We start from the raw sequence: 13,649 nt of genomic DNA, 5'->3' as shown, positions 1-13,649 counted from the left end.
CCATTCACATCTTGCTCGAAATAAAGTAACTGGAAAATAAAGTAATTAGATTATAAATTTAATGTCACATCAGCAACACAAAAGAAAATGCAGATGTAGAGAGAGAGAGAGAGAGAGTTCATAGTCATCAACCATGGTATATAAAAAATTTAAATGTAAAAATATGAAATATACATACCTTAAATTTGCTTTGTGCATTTGAAGTAACTCTTACTACAATACCACACTCGGCTTGTTGCTCATTGATCGTAACACCAAAGAAATGAGCATTTTGCTTATCCACCTGCAACAAAACAAAATCAAGCAAACAGAAAATTCCAGAAAGAATGAAAGTCCATGATAACAAACATGAAAGCACCTTTCCACTAACTGATGACAGAATGGAATGTATCCCTAGTTGGCTGTACTCCATCTAGCATCATATCATCATACATATCTCTCAGCAAGAAATGCCTACCACCACCGTTATTAAAAAAAAAAAAAAAAAAAAAAACAGAACATAACTTTCACAATTTCTCCCAAAAAAAAAATCCCAAAACCACTAAAAGAAAATCAAAATTAAAAACACTACTTGAGTAGTTCCTCCGTCCCAATAACAATCTAAAATATATTATTTATTTTAAAAACAAAAACTATTTCATTATTAGCGAAACAAGTAAGAAAATGTCTGGGGAAAAGCTTAAGAATTTGAAATGGAGAGGAGAAGATTACCAGTGATTGATCGAATGAGCCTCATGCTTTCCTACTTCATTGTTGCCTACCTGTTGCTTCTGCTTCTGCTCCTAGGGCTCTCTAAAACCCTGCAGTTTTCTCTCTAAGTCGCCTCTTCACCATCTCCTTCAAAACGCACAGTCTCCACGCTTACAATCCGATCGATGCGAAAGGAAACAGAGGGCTCCTAATGTTCCGGTTATGGATAAAGAGATGGAAGAGAAAAGTCGAAGAAAGGAAAGAAAAAAACATATAAAAAAAAATATAAGGGTATTTTAGGATTATAAAAGATTGAAGGGGTAGAACAAAAATGATATCAAGTGAGGGGGCAAAATTCATTAACCTAGGTCCTATGAGGGTATTGGGCCAAATTCCCCACCATTTAATGATTAAATAGCTCTTGATCATGCCAGTGTGGCATTAATAGCCGCCCATACCTAAGGAAAGTGGGTGCTAACTTGACGTATATTCTGACATTTTAAGGCCCATCTTCTAACTTATTGATGCTTCGGGAACCCCAAAATTTCGTATAAATAAGACCATCTGAGCCCATGTTTTATGTAAATGGACAAAAGAATAGGCTAGTTTTTAGTTGAACTACGTCGTTTTATGTTAGTATGGTTGCCCTAAGTTTTACTGTTGTACGCCCAGCTGACATGACTATTTTGTTCATGACATTGTGCGTTTTATATTGCATAGAAAAACTATGCGAAGGCCACGTAACTAAGGCCATTATGGGCACAACATCATTTTGATTTCCCCAACGCTATAAGAGCCATTGTGTTTCAACCTCAAGCTTGTGTTCTTCCAATTCTTGTTGTTGGTAAGATCTGCGAGCTACGGTTTTGGACCACCAAAGCTTTAGATTCCTTATTTGAGCTGTAATTCTGCTTCAAAATCTTGTTAACTTTCTAAGTTATTACTTATTAATGGATGCTAGAGCATTAGTGAAATTCATATGCTATTTGGCATTTTAATTTATTATTCTAAAAATGGTTAATTTTATCATATTAGTTTTTTTTAATATAAAAAACCACTACATATTAAGTGCATTCAATGTTTATTATCTCAACATAAATTTTATTGGTGATTATCATAATTAATAACAAATAATAAAATTCTTTATTTAAACATATATGACAATAATCTATGTATAAATAGTACGAAATTTTCAAACATGATCCCAAAGTTACTTTTCAAATCTTAAAAAGTGAATAAATAACCATTATTATTAAATTATAATAAATCACAAAAATATTCTTACCAAAAAAAAAAAAAGAAGTCATGAAAACAAAATTGTTTAAGCAAAGAAAGCCAGTAATTCTGTATTTCCACTTCTTTCTCTTTTTCATTTTGAATATTTACCGGGTTAAAAAGAAAAAAAAATGAACAAATAAAACCAAACTCTTGTAAGTTGTAAAGCAGAAGAAAACTCTTGTAAGTTATAGGGTCACTCAAGGAATCGGTCGCGCTAATCAATCATTGCGACCTTATTGGTGTAGGTACCGTTGTATGCCTATATGGTGCCAAAAGAACTATCTGAAGATGGAATTGGTGTTGGGGTGAGAAGGTTATGACCAAGAGCAAGATAGCTTGAAGTGTTAGCAACAAGCAAGCTTTTAGTGATGCTCTTGGGAATGATTGTATGTGAGTTGTGTTTTTAGGTTTTGGTTATGGTGTTTTCTGGGTTTTAGGGTTCCTAGAGTGTTCTAAGGTGTTGAAGAAGAGATAAGAAGAAGGGGACCACGTTGCTTTTGAAAAATGAGGCTTGGATCTATAGCCATTTCATTCATTTTGCAATATAAGCTTGAAATTACAACTAGTTCACACATGCCAAGCATGTGAGCTTACAAAATGAGTAAAGTATTTGAAATTTAAAAAATAAAATGGTCAACACCTAACTTTTCATACACAAAAGAGTCAAAAACCAGCTGCAACATGTCTATTCCAAATATAGTAAAAACTGGCACATGGTTTTGAACTAAGTTCCTATTGTTTAACTAGTTTGGGTAAACAACCAAACTAGCTTCACCTACTTAGTTCCCCTTTGTATCTGCTTATGAAACTTGGTTTGAAGCATCCTTGGTCATCAATAAATATTGTTCCAAGATCTAGGAAAGTTCTGGAACCGGATCATGGGTCAAACAGCTCCAAAGCTGACCCATACTCTGCATACTGGGCCCATCAGATACAGCAATCTGTTTGGAATAGAAAATGGACTTTCCCATGTCATTTGGACCTGAAATTTGAACCATAGTATTCTATATATGTCTGTAGACATCCCTCAAAATTTCAGCCCAAAACTCCATTTGCAACCTGAGATATAAGATAAATAGTGGAACTATGTTGCTGGAAATTATGAATCCAGCACCATAGGCACTTCAAGCATAACATTCCTACTCTTTTGTGCATAATTTTGCATATAATTTTGCATACATAACTTAGGCACAGAACATTATCAAAATATACCTTGAATCAATTAAAAACATACAAAAAATATAAACTCATAAAAGGAAAGGATTTGATACCAAGGTGTGCATGCTAGCCGGTGACATGCACCATCAAGTGGCAAAATTGCCACACTTCAACAATTGGGTCATGGACTAGGCTATTTAACATTAATATCAGGTTTAGTAGCGCATCCTTGGAGAACTTTGACTCAAAAGGGGAAGAGGAAGTAATTATGAGCATGTTTAATAGAAACAATGTGGAGCTTGATTTATGAGATTTTGGGAAGCAGGAATTTGTTGTGCTTGGAATATTCCATTATTTTGATTATATTTTTTCTTATACCGAAGGCCTCATGTTGTGTGGGTAAAATACTAAGCTTACCTCGTGGAACAAGAAATATTTAATTAAATCTTAATTGAGTTAATAATATTAGTCTTCAAAGTTACTAGTAGATAATTATTGAACAAAACCCTAAAAGGTATGTGTATAATAGTTTATTTAGTATATGTCAAATGAAGTTAGATCGTAGATAAGCTACTTACATTGAATGATGAAAAAATAATTTATTTAACATATAGTTAATATAACCATGTTCTTTCATGGATGAATTCCTCGTGTGATATAGTGATAAGGTAGGCGCCACTAAGGGGATGGAGTTGGAAATTATCTTTATGATTTGAGTTGGTATGTGAAACCCAAAAGAAGAAGGTAGCAAAAACAAAACAAAACTTACGGTTAACTCAAAAAAGAAGAAAAGGAAAAATTAAATTGAAGTCATAAATATCTGTATTAATTACAATAATTTATTGCAAAAGAACCATTATTTGGCAATCAATAAAAATCAAAATAGGAAAAGTTTAATCTTAATCACCCTTGAAAATAAAATTATTTTTAATATAAATTGGCATTACAATGGAACGACAAGTTTACCAATTCAATGGCAAACGTTTATAAAATTAAAGGTTAATATAGTTAAACAGAGAATCCTTATCTTTCACCTCCTCCTCTACCTTTCCTATTTCTTAAACATAAAGTAAAACAAAGAATCCTTATCTTTCTTCCCCTCCTCTACCTTTCCTATTTCTTCAATTTAATCCTAGTAGCTTTCTAATTTTCAAAGCAAATCTGTTCTAGTAAGATTTTAAAACCAAATAGCAGATTTGAAAATTCCTTAAAGCAAATATCAAATTTCTTCGCTGATAAAAAAATAATAAAAACAAAAAATACATCAAATTTCTTCAACTCTGTACATACACTGGAGATTGCACGATTGACCCAGCTAATTATTTTTTTATATCATGTTTTAATTTACATCGTGTTATAATTTATGCCTATTTTTACTTTTATTTTTTTTCTTTTCATTGTGCTTTGATTTACATAGCCACAAAATGCAAATAGTCATGCAAGTTTTGGTCGAAAAATCAAAAAGTGGTAAGGAAGTTACCTACTTTCCAACTAAAGTCTTGATGGAAATTTTCTGCAAACTTCCTTCAAAGACTCTGGTACGGTTTACATTAGTAAGCAAAACAATCCGTACAATCATCAATGATCCAACCTTTATTTCTAAACACTGGTCTTCAGCATAAACATCATCATCGTCATCGTTGTAAAAAAGCTAATTATTATTATTACCAAACAAGTGTCTTTTCACTGTTGGATAACAACTTTTCTATTTTATTCAAAACCTTGAACAATTTTCGGATTTGCCTCATGATTACAACCTAATCGGTTTTTATGATGGTTTGCTTTTGTTATGTGACCGAGATTTATACTCTCCTTGTTTGTGGAACCCTTCCATCAGGCGATTTAGGCAACTTCCTTATGGTTGTCAACCGTATAAAGGAGATTGGCATACTTCTCTATATGGGATCGGATTCGACACCAAAACTAACGATCATAAGGTTATACAGATATTCACTGTAAAACTAAGTCATAATTATGCGTTCATTCCTGCTCCGGAGTTTCAAGTTTACTCTTTGAGGACTAATGAGTGGAAATGGATGGAATTCAAGTTTACAAATGCTTGTCATTCGAATTTGAAATTTGAAATATCAGGACGTAGTTTTAGTGGTAGTTTTTACTTTGTTGCTTGGGAGCTTGATGAGTGGATGATCATTAGCTTTAGTTTTCGCAATGAAACATTTGCAAAAATAAGTCTAGCCTCTGATTTGATTAGGTACCACCAGTGAAGAAAAAGTTGTCAACAAGAACGAAATATCGCGACAATATCGGATGTCGGCGAGCATCGACACCGATAGTGGAGGGAAGAAATGTCGCCGATAGCTGCTGTTGTTTCCGTTTGTTTGTGCACTAAGAAATGGGTATGGCAGCTTCAGAGGTTCAAAGGAAAAGCCGAGGAGGAGGAGGGGGGGGAAGACAGAGGGAGAGAGAGAGAGAGAAATTTGAAGCTGATCGGCTTCTAAGTTGGCTGTCGATATCTTTCTGTAGAGGGTTCCAATTAGGTGGGCTTGTATGTGGATTAAATCTTGGTGGCTGCGTTGCACTGGGCTTGTAGTGGGAGGTGGACGATGATTGGGAATTTGGGATTGGGGTTTCGGAGGATTGGATGGGAATTTAGCTGGAATTGGTTTGGGAGGGAGGGTTAATTTGGTCATAGACAGTGTAGGTGACTGTAATTGAAGAGGATGAGGAGAAGAAGCTACTCTTATGTGTAATTTAGTTGAAGAGGATGAGGAGACGAAGCTACTCTTATGTGTAATTTAGTTTTTTTATGGTTCACAACTAGTATTATTTTTGTGTAGAAAATATAAACTACTTTTTCATAGTATTATTTTTGTTTAGAAAATATAAAATACTTTTTCAATGATGTTGGTTATCATTGTATTTTTAATATTTAATATTTATAAACTATTTTATTATTATTGTATTTTTTATATTATTTTACTATATTAATTATCTCACATATAAAAATTTATATTTTAAATTAAATATTTACAGTTTTTGTAATTTTATCGACATTTCCATAAAATTATATATTCGATATTTTCATCGATACTGATATTTTCATCATTGAGTAACACAATGGAAAAGACTCTATTACTACTGAATTACTTAAGGAGTCACTCACGCTAATCTGTCATTGCATCATTAATGGTGTAGGTATGGATATATGGGTGCTGAAAGAATTATCAGAAGAAGGAATTGGGAAATGGACTAAGCTTTTTAACATTAATATTAGTGGCGCATTTATGGTGAACCTTGGACTCAAAGGAGAAGAGGAAGTAATTATAAGGAACTCGAAGATAAACAATGTAGAGCTTGGTTTATGGGATTTTGGAAAGAAGGAATTTGTGGCTCTTGGGATATTCCATCATTTTAATAAAATTTTTTTTTTTTAATTCAGAAAGCCTAGTGCAGTTGAGAGAGTAAAATACCAAGCTCTAATCCTTTTTTTCAATTATTCTTATTAATTTAAGTGTTTACTTATCTATAAGTAATTGCTAATAAACTATATTAAATTTTAAAGTAGAAAATATTTAAAAAATATAGTTTATGGAAAGTAGTTTTAAATTTTGGGATTTTGGGAAGCAGGAATTTGTGGCTCTTGGAATATTCCATGATTTTGATAATGTTTTTTCTTATTAGGAAAGCTTAGTGCAGTTGAGAGGGTAAAATACCAAACCTTACCCTTTTTATTATTATTATTATTATTATTATTAAGTGTGTATTTATCCAGTGTTAAACTATATTAAATTTTAAAGTAGAAGATATTAAAAATACAGTTTTGGAGAGTAGTTTCAAATTTTGTAGTTTAGTATTTGTAGTTTAAAAATTTAACACAACTTATAACTAATCACATAAAACGGTGGTTAAATCTGTTAGTCAACACTTAAACATATCAAAATTGCAATAAACTGAAAAATTAAAGCTTAAATAAAAAATATCAAGTTAACTTTAAAAGTTTGATTACATAGGGGTTAAAGTCAATCAAAAATCAAATGAGAGGGGTTGTAATGAAGATTCCCATAAGATATAGTCATATGGAGATGCATTTATGCTAGAAGAATAAAAAAAGTTTTAAAAAAAAATCGAATATTAAATAAAGATTTATCGACCTTAATTCATTTTACTTAAATTTTTCTATATATTTTACTTAATTTCTAAATGCATTTATTTAAAAATTTGTTGAAGCACTTCTTTTTAATTCTTATTGTTATGCGTATCTTGTTTTTATTTTCCAAGATAAAAGAAATATAAATATATATTTTTTGTTAAAACTTAACTGCCGTAACTGGGTAGAGTTCATATTCCCTTGCTCCTATCATGAGTATGGCTTTGCAGAATCTGCTGTCATAAGCCAGCCAACATAAGGAATTTTGACCATGTTCAAAGGAATGTCTATGATATGATCCAACAATGATTTCATCTGCGAAACGCATGACTTTGGAGCACTGAAACTCCATGCTTCAGACACTTTTATTCATTATGGACAAACCAAAAAAAACTCATTGTACATAATGATTTTACTTACATTCTCGTTGAGAGAGATTTATTTTATTATACGGTTCTTATTAGTTTGCAATATAACAATAAATTTTTGAAGTGTTTAGCAGTTTTTTTTAGCGTGTTTAATAATTTATGTTATTAAATGAATAACATAAGAAAAAATCGATTTATGTGAAGTTTAAGAAGTTTATAGTGTGCCTTTTCCAAATTTTTTTTCTTTTTTCTTTTTTGATGTTCAAGAAAGCTTTAGAAGTTTGAAAATAGAGTTTTCTGATTTCCAACATCAACTTGCCCCAATAAAACATTCTCCATTGAGATATAAAACTATCCAACTGTCAGGACCCGTCCAGAATTTCTTTTCCGGAACCCTAGACAAACCCTGATCCCAGGGAAACCCTACCGGACCCTCCAACGGAAAATCCGACAGAGCCTCCCCTAAGGGATTTACTTACCACAAATTACCTGCACTGAAAACACACTTCTAACAACATCCCCTTATTCCTCCCACAGACTACAAATTGGTTCCACAAATTTCAACACTTCAATAAAAATACAGTAATCCAGTGCAAAATAAATACAACAAGAGTGAAAGAAATAGTACAACTGCAATAAAGAAGAACAGGTTACTTCACGAAGTAAAACAGCGATGAAGATCAAGTCCGCTCTGGATGAACACCGACAACCTAGTACCTATAGGAACGGAATTTAAGAGTGTGAGATGCTAATCATCTCAGTGAGTGACCCTATCTACTATACAATACAATATCACACTAATAAGTAGATAGATAATAATTAATTGGAAATAATAATTTCTCTCAAAACCCTTACAATTCTCTCAGTTGGAAAGGTTCCCCTTGTAAAATCTTTTCACAAAACCCTTTATTCATATTCCCCGAAAACCAAGACATCAAATAAATATCCGAACAGAAATAATTAATTTTAATTCCAATACAGCTTTAAAACAATTTATTTTTAAAACACCGTTCCGAAAATCAATTGATGCACCCACTATATACCAGTGGCGCCAACAGTACCCAGCGTCCCAAGGTACCGCCAGACAGGAGGTTATAGAGAGAAACCGACATACGGTCGCGTGGCGTCCCACTGCGCCACTGCTAACCTGGTGTCCCGGCCAAAGGGGGGTGGCCACCCTCTCCGATGGCAACCACAGGACACCCTCATAATATCACCTGCGCGCTACTCACACCCACCTGCGCGCTAATCATATCCGTGTGCACAATATCCATATCACATATACCATATAACATAATCAGAACACCAGTACGTGCACGGTGCATCTAAAAATTATAAAATTCATAATTTAAATTATAAAATAAATTTCACATTTTTCATAAGCATAGCGGGCATAATCCATCCGCTTGAACCGGAAAATTCTCCACAATTTCTTTATAATCAATACCATAAATTCCATGATTTTCAAATCCACCAACTCCCAAAATCCCTCAATTCAAATATCCACATTTTCCAAGCATAAATAATTTCTCGAATGTCACAATCAAATCTCATAATATTTCATGGGCATATTTTATAAAAATTGAAATCACCCACATAACCAAATATTTTCCTTGAAATATTTGAAAATCAAATCGTGCCCAATTTACCATTAAAACCACACCAATTTCAAAATTCTCAAAACCATAAAATAATTTCACATGGCATAAATTTGTAAAATACACATTTTCTTAAATCCAATAAATTCATAAATAATTCCACAATAAATCCAATAAATATTTGGCACATAGAAATTAAATTCCAAATATTTAAATCGCACATAATATATTCACCAAATAAATTTTCAAAATTAATTTGAAGGTGGGTCACTCACCTGGAGCACGCAATTAACCCCTGATCCACTACGGGATCAATTCTACGACTCACCGGTGCTCCTAGAACAAAATTCATAGACAGTTAAATAAATTAATATTTTATCAGGGTAAATAATACCCGGTACCCGGGGGGTCAAAACACAAACGATACCTAGAATTTACGGGTTATATACCGAATCGAAGCTCGAGTGATGCTGATCACAGATTCGGTCTCAATTTCCGATGATCGTACCCGACGGGGTTTGAATTTCGCCGGAAAGCTTTTCGGGTTTCGGCTCCACAATTCTCCCAAACCGTCGCGAATTGGCAGAAACGGATGCCGGATTCAGGTTCAGGAGGTCGAACACTGCGGACTGGAGCTAGCCGGAATTTCGGGTACTCGCCGGAACAGTACTGTTCCGGCGAGCCGCCGCGGTCACCGGCAACCGTCGCCGGCGGTGGCGCGTGCGGTGGCCATTGGTGGTGAAATTTTGCAGACTTGTAGATCGTGAGGAGAGCAACCCAACGGGACCGGCGGTGAGCAAAACGGAGATCGGACGGCGGAGAAATCACCGTTTGAAGATTTCCGGCCCCTCGTCGGAAAACGCTCCGATCCCGGCGCGTCGGTGGTCCGATGGCCGTGATTTTTGGTGGGTCGGCCGGACTTGAGGAGAGGATCAAGGCTAGCTGGCGCGTGTGGCCGGAAAATGGCCGGAAAAGGGTCGATTTGCGGTGGCCGGCGGTGGAGGGGAAAAACTCGCCGCCGAACTTCGGAGCTCCGATCCGGACGCGTCCGCCGGCCGTTCGCCGTGAAATTTGGAGGTTTTGCCGGAAATGAGGAGGTCAATCTGGCTGGCCGGCACGTGTACAGTAACTCGGCCGGAACAGTGCAAAAATTCCGGTGGCCGGCGGTCCTCTCTCTCTCTCTCTTTCTCTCTCCTCTCTCTCTTTCTCTCTCTTCCCCGAGAGTTTTACCAAATAAAAACCCTTGTGTGACACTGTTCATACCACGTGGACCAATCAGAAGCTGACACGTGGCATTTCATTGTTCATAGATCCAAAAACATTAAAATAATACGGTATCCGGTAAACTTCAAACGTCCATAACTTTTTAACCGGATGTCCGTTTTGAGCGTGCCGCTAGTCTGTGAACTCGTATCGACGAGCACTTCACAACCACACACGAGTCAAAGCTCAATTCCCCATAAACAAAAAGTCAACTCCGACACCCCCTGGATAGTTTGGACTGCAACTTGTTTCGTCCATAACTTTCAAACCGTAGCTCCGTTTTCGACGTGCTACCAGTCTACGAACTCGTGCCAACGTGTACTCCGTAACGGTACCTCAGTCAACCTAGAATTCCAACCGAATCAAAAAGTCAACTTTTGACCCTTTGGTCAACGGTCAAAGTCAAAGTCAACGGTCACCTCGGTCAACGTGCAAAAATTCCGACATGGTTCGGGATGGGGTGTTACACCAACACTCATAATCTAACATTACAAATTACTCTATTAATGTTGTCCAATAGTATTTTAGTCTGATAATGCAAATAAACTTAATGTTGTCCAATAGTATTTTAGTTTGATAATGCAAATAGACTCACTAATTTTTTGTCTATTTTAACTAATCTATAGATTAAATATAATGCCAAATTGGTACATAATAATAGATAAAAGAAAACGGATGTTCACGTTATGGTTTAGTTCAATGTACAAGAGGTAACTTCAGAGACAAGTTTGATTGTAACATGGACAAAATAAGAGCGCATTAACGTTAAAAGATTTCATTCGAATTTCAGTCCTTGAGCAATTCTAACCAAATCAAAATAGAAATTAGAGCTAATGAAGATAAATTTCAAATAACACCAGTCACATATTTTATATAAGCATTATAATGAAACAAGACAAGCAATATGATAGAAATATACGAATAATATTGCTTTCCAACAATGTAAATCAAGTATTCTATTTTTTTTCTTCTTTTTGTTGATGAAACAAAATACAATTAATATAAAATAAAAACAACTAGATATCGTGTATCATTTTTGCCTCATTAAAATGTTCAAACTTTCCAAATTATGTGCAAAATATACCCGCTATACTTACTCATATGGAATAGTACCATGGAAGTATAATTTTCAAAAATCAAACAATAAAAATGTAAAAACTATAATTGTTCATATGTATCTCAAAGTGGCACAATCTGCACAACTGTTGCTATTGGGTAAGTTGCAAAAGCCTCAGGTTAACATTTGTGAATGCTTCCAAGTATAAATTTTGAATAATTTTCAATGCATAACACTTCATCCAATATTTGTAAAAGTACCTCATGCAAAAGTGATAAGAGAGCAACAACAACAAAAAAAAAAAAAAAAATATGCATATAAATACACATACAATAAAAAAACTTATAGCAAACACAAATAAAAATGCAAAAGTACATCATGCAAAATTAATCAGAAAGCAAAAATAGATGCATACAAATACACATGTAATAAAAATCTTATCGCAAACACAAATAAAAATGCAAACTTTTATAGTGCATTGCATCTGTTTTTATCATTTATTGCCTCATCATTATGCATTCCAAGCATAGTTGTCCCTCCAGCAATTAAACATAAGTTAGACAGTTCACACAGCTTTCGAAAACATTTAGCGTACAAGATACATCTTAATATATTATCGAAGCGTATCTAAAAAAAAATTTATGAAAAAAAAAAAGCATCAGTTTTTAGCATGAATGACAAAATAAGACAATAACTTAATTTAAGATAAGAGTAGAATTTTTCACATACATCATATGGCACGTTGAAAGTTGGTAAGCGGGCTTCAAATTTTTAAACTCAAGATATAGGAAGTCTTTGATACCCTAAATCATAACAAGCAAAAATAAATTATACACCTATATATATAAAATTGTAAATCTAAATAATAAAATCATGTTTGTAACTCTATTAAATCAACTAAATCCACCACCAAAAACTTACAAGATACCAAAATAGAATAGCTTCTATCAATGTTACGAGCTTCAATTCCTGCTAACCTCATTCTTACACATTCACCAAGCATAAATCATTGCCACTGGCTAAGAATGTAGTTGTTAAAGAAGCCAAAATCATTGCCAAAGAAACCAACATTGACACGTTTGAGGAATTCAAACTCATATTTGCTGCAGCTTAGTCCAACCAGTAGGATTTTTCATTTTATGTCCTGGAAGACAAAAGCAATTCCTACGTGAACCGAGATCATTGCTACACATAGTTTTGACCCAAAAGGCCTACAAAGAAACATACCATGCTTCTTGATTTTTCTAATTGTACAATCTCATATTACTATCACAATCAATCATCAATCTTCTTTATATATTGGAACCATAATGTACTGATAAAAAAATTTAAATCGTCTTTGAATATAATATTCTACTTCTACTATTGTTGAATGCATAATTTTCAGCTTCCCATTAGACGCTTGAAACTTCTATGTCATCAAAAACCATACTCATAATATCTTCATCGGTAAAATAAAAGTATGTAGAAACCTGTAGAAAAGTTACACTGCCTTTTTGATGAAATAAACTTCGTAGATTTTGTGATCAATTGCATTGGAAAAAGGGTATCTGTGGGGAAATATCAAAGCATTGCCACAAAAAGCATCCTCAGAATTCTTTAACACAAGGTTACTAGATTTCTTGAGGTGTAAGAAAGCAGATGATATTGAAAAAAGTCTTTATTCTGATTGTAGTCTCCAGCTGTACAATCAGAATCCTTTTTATTTTAATGGCAATTTCAAACTATTTACCTGACCATTTTAGTGGTGAAAGTAAGGGTGCATTTACCCCGTTCTTGCATATTAAAAGTACGATATCGTTATATAAAATATTTACATGAGTGTTGATTACTTTATTGTAACAGAAAACACTAATTTTATTTCTGAAAAACCCATGCATGAGTATTGCTTTTAGGACCTTTATACCCGATTTAACTTGTTTATGGGTACAATAGAATACAAAAATCCTACCCCAAAAATAACGAAATTTTGATTTTGACACTCTCATAGCATCAAATATTACCATCCACCATTATAATACAACAAATTAAAAAAAAAATTAATGCTAACTGTAAATAATAGAATCAACTATGTAATCATTTCTTATAAAACCCACATGTGTGCGCGTTAATTATTCCCAATGTTTGTT

The sequence above is a fragment of the Ziziphus jujuba genome, chromosome 2 (assembly GCF_031755915.1).
Source record: "Ziziphus jujuba cultivar Dongzao chromosome 2, ASM3175591v1".
Lineage (NCBI taxonomy): Eukaryota > Viridiplantae > Streptophyta > Magnoliopsida > Rosales > Rhamnaceae > Ziziphus > Ziziphus jujuba.
Note: the sequence above shows the minus strand (reverse complement) of the source record.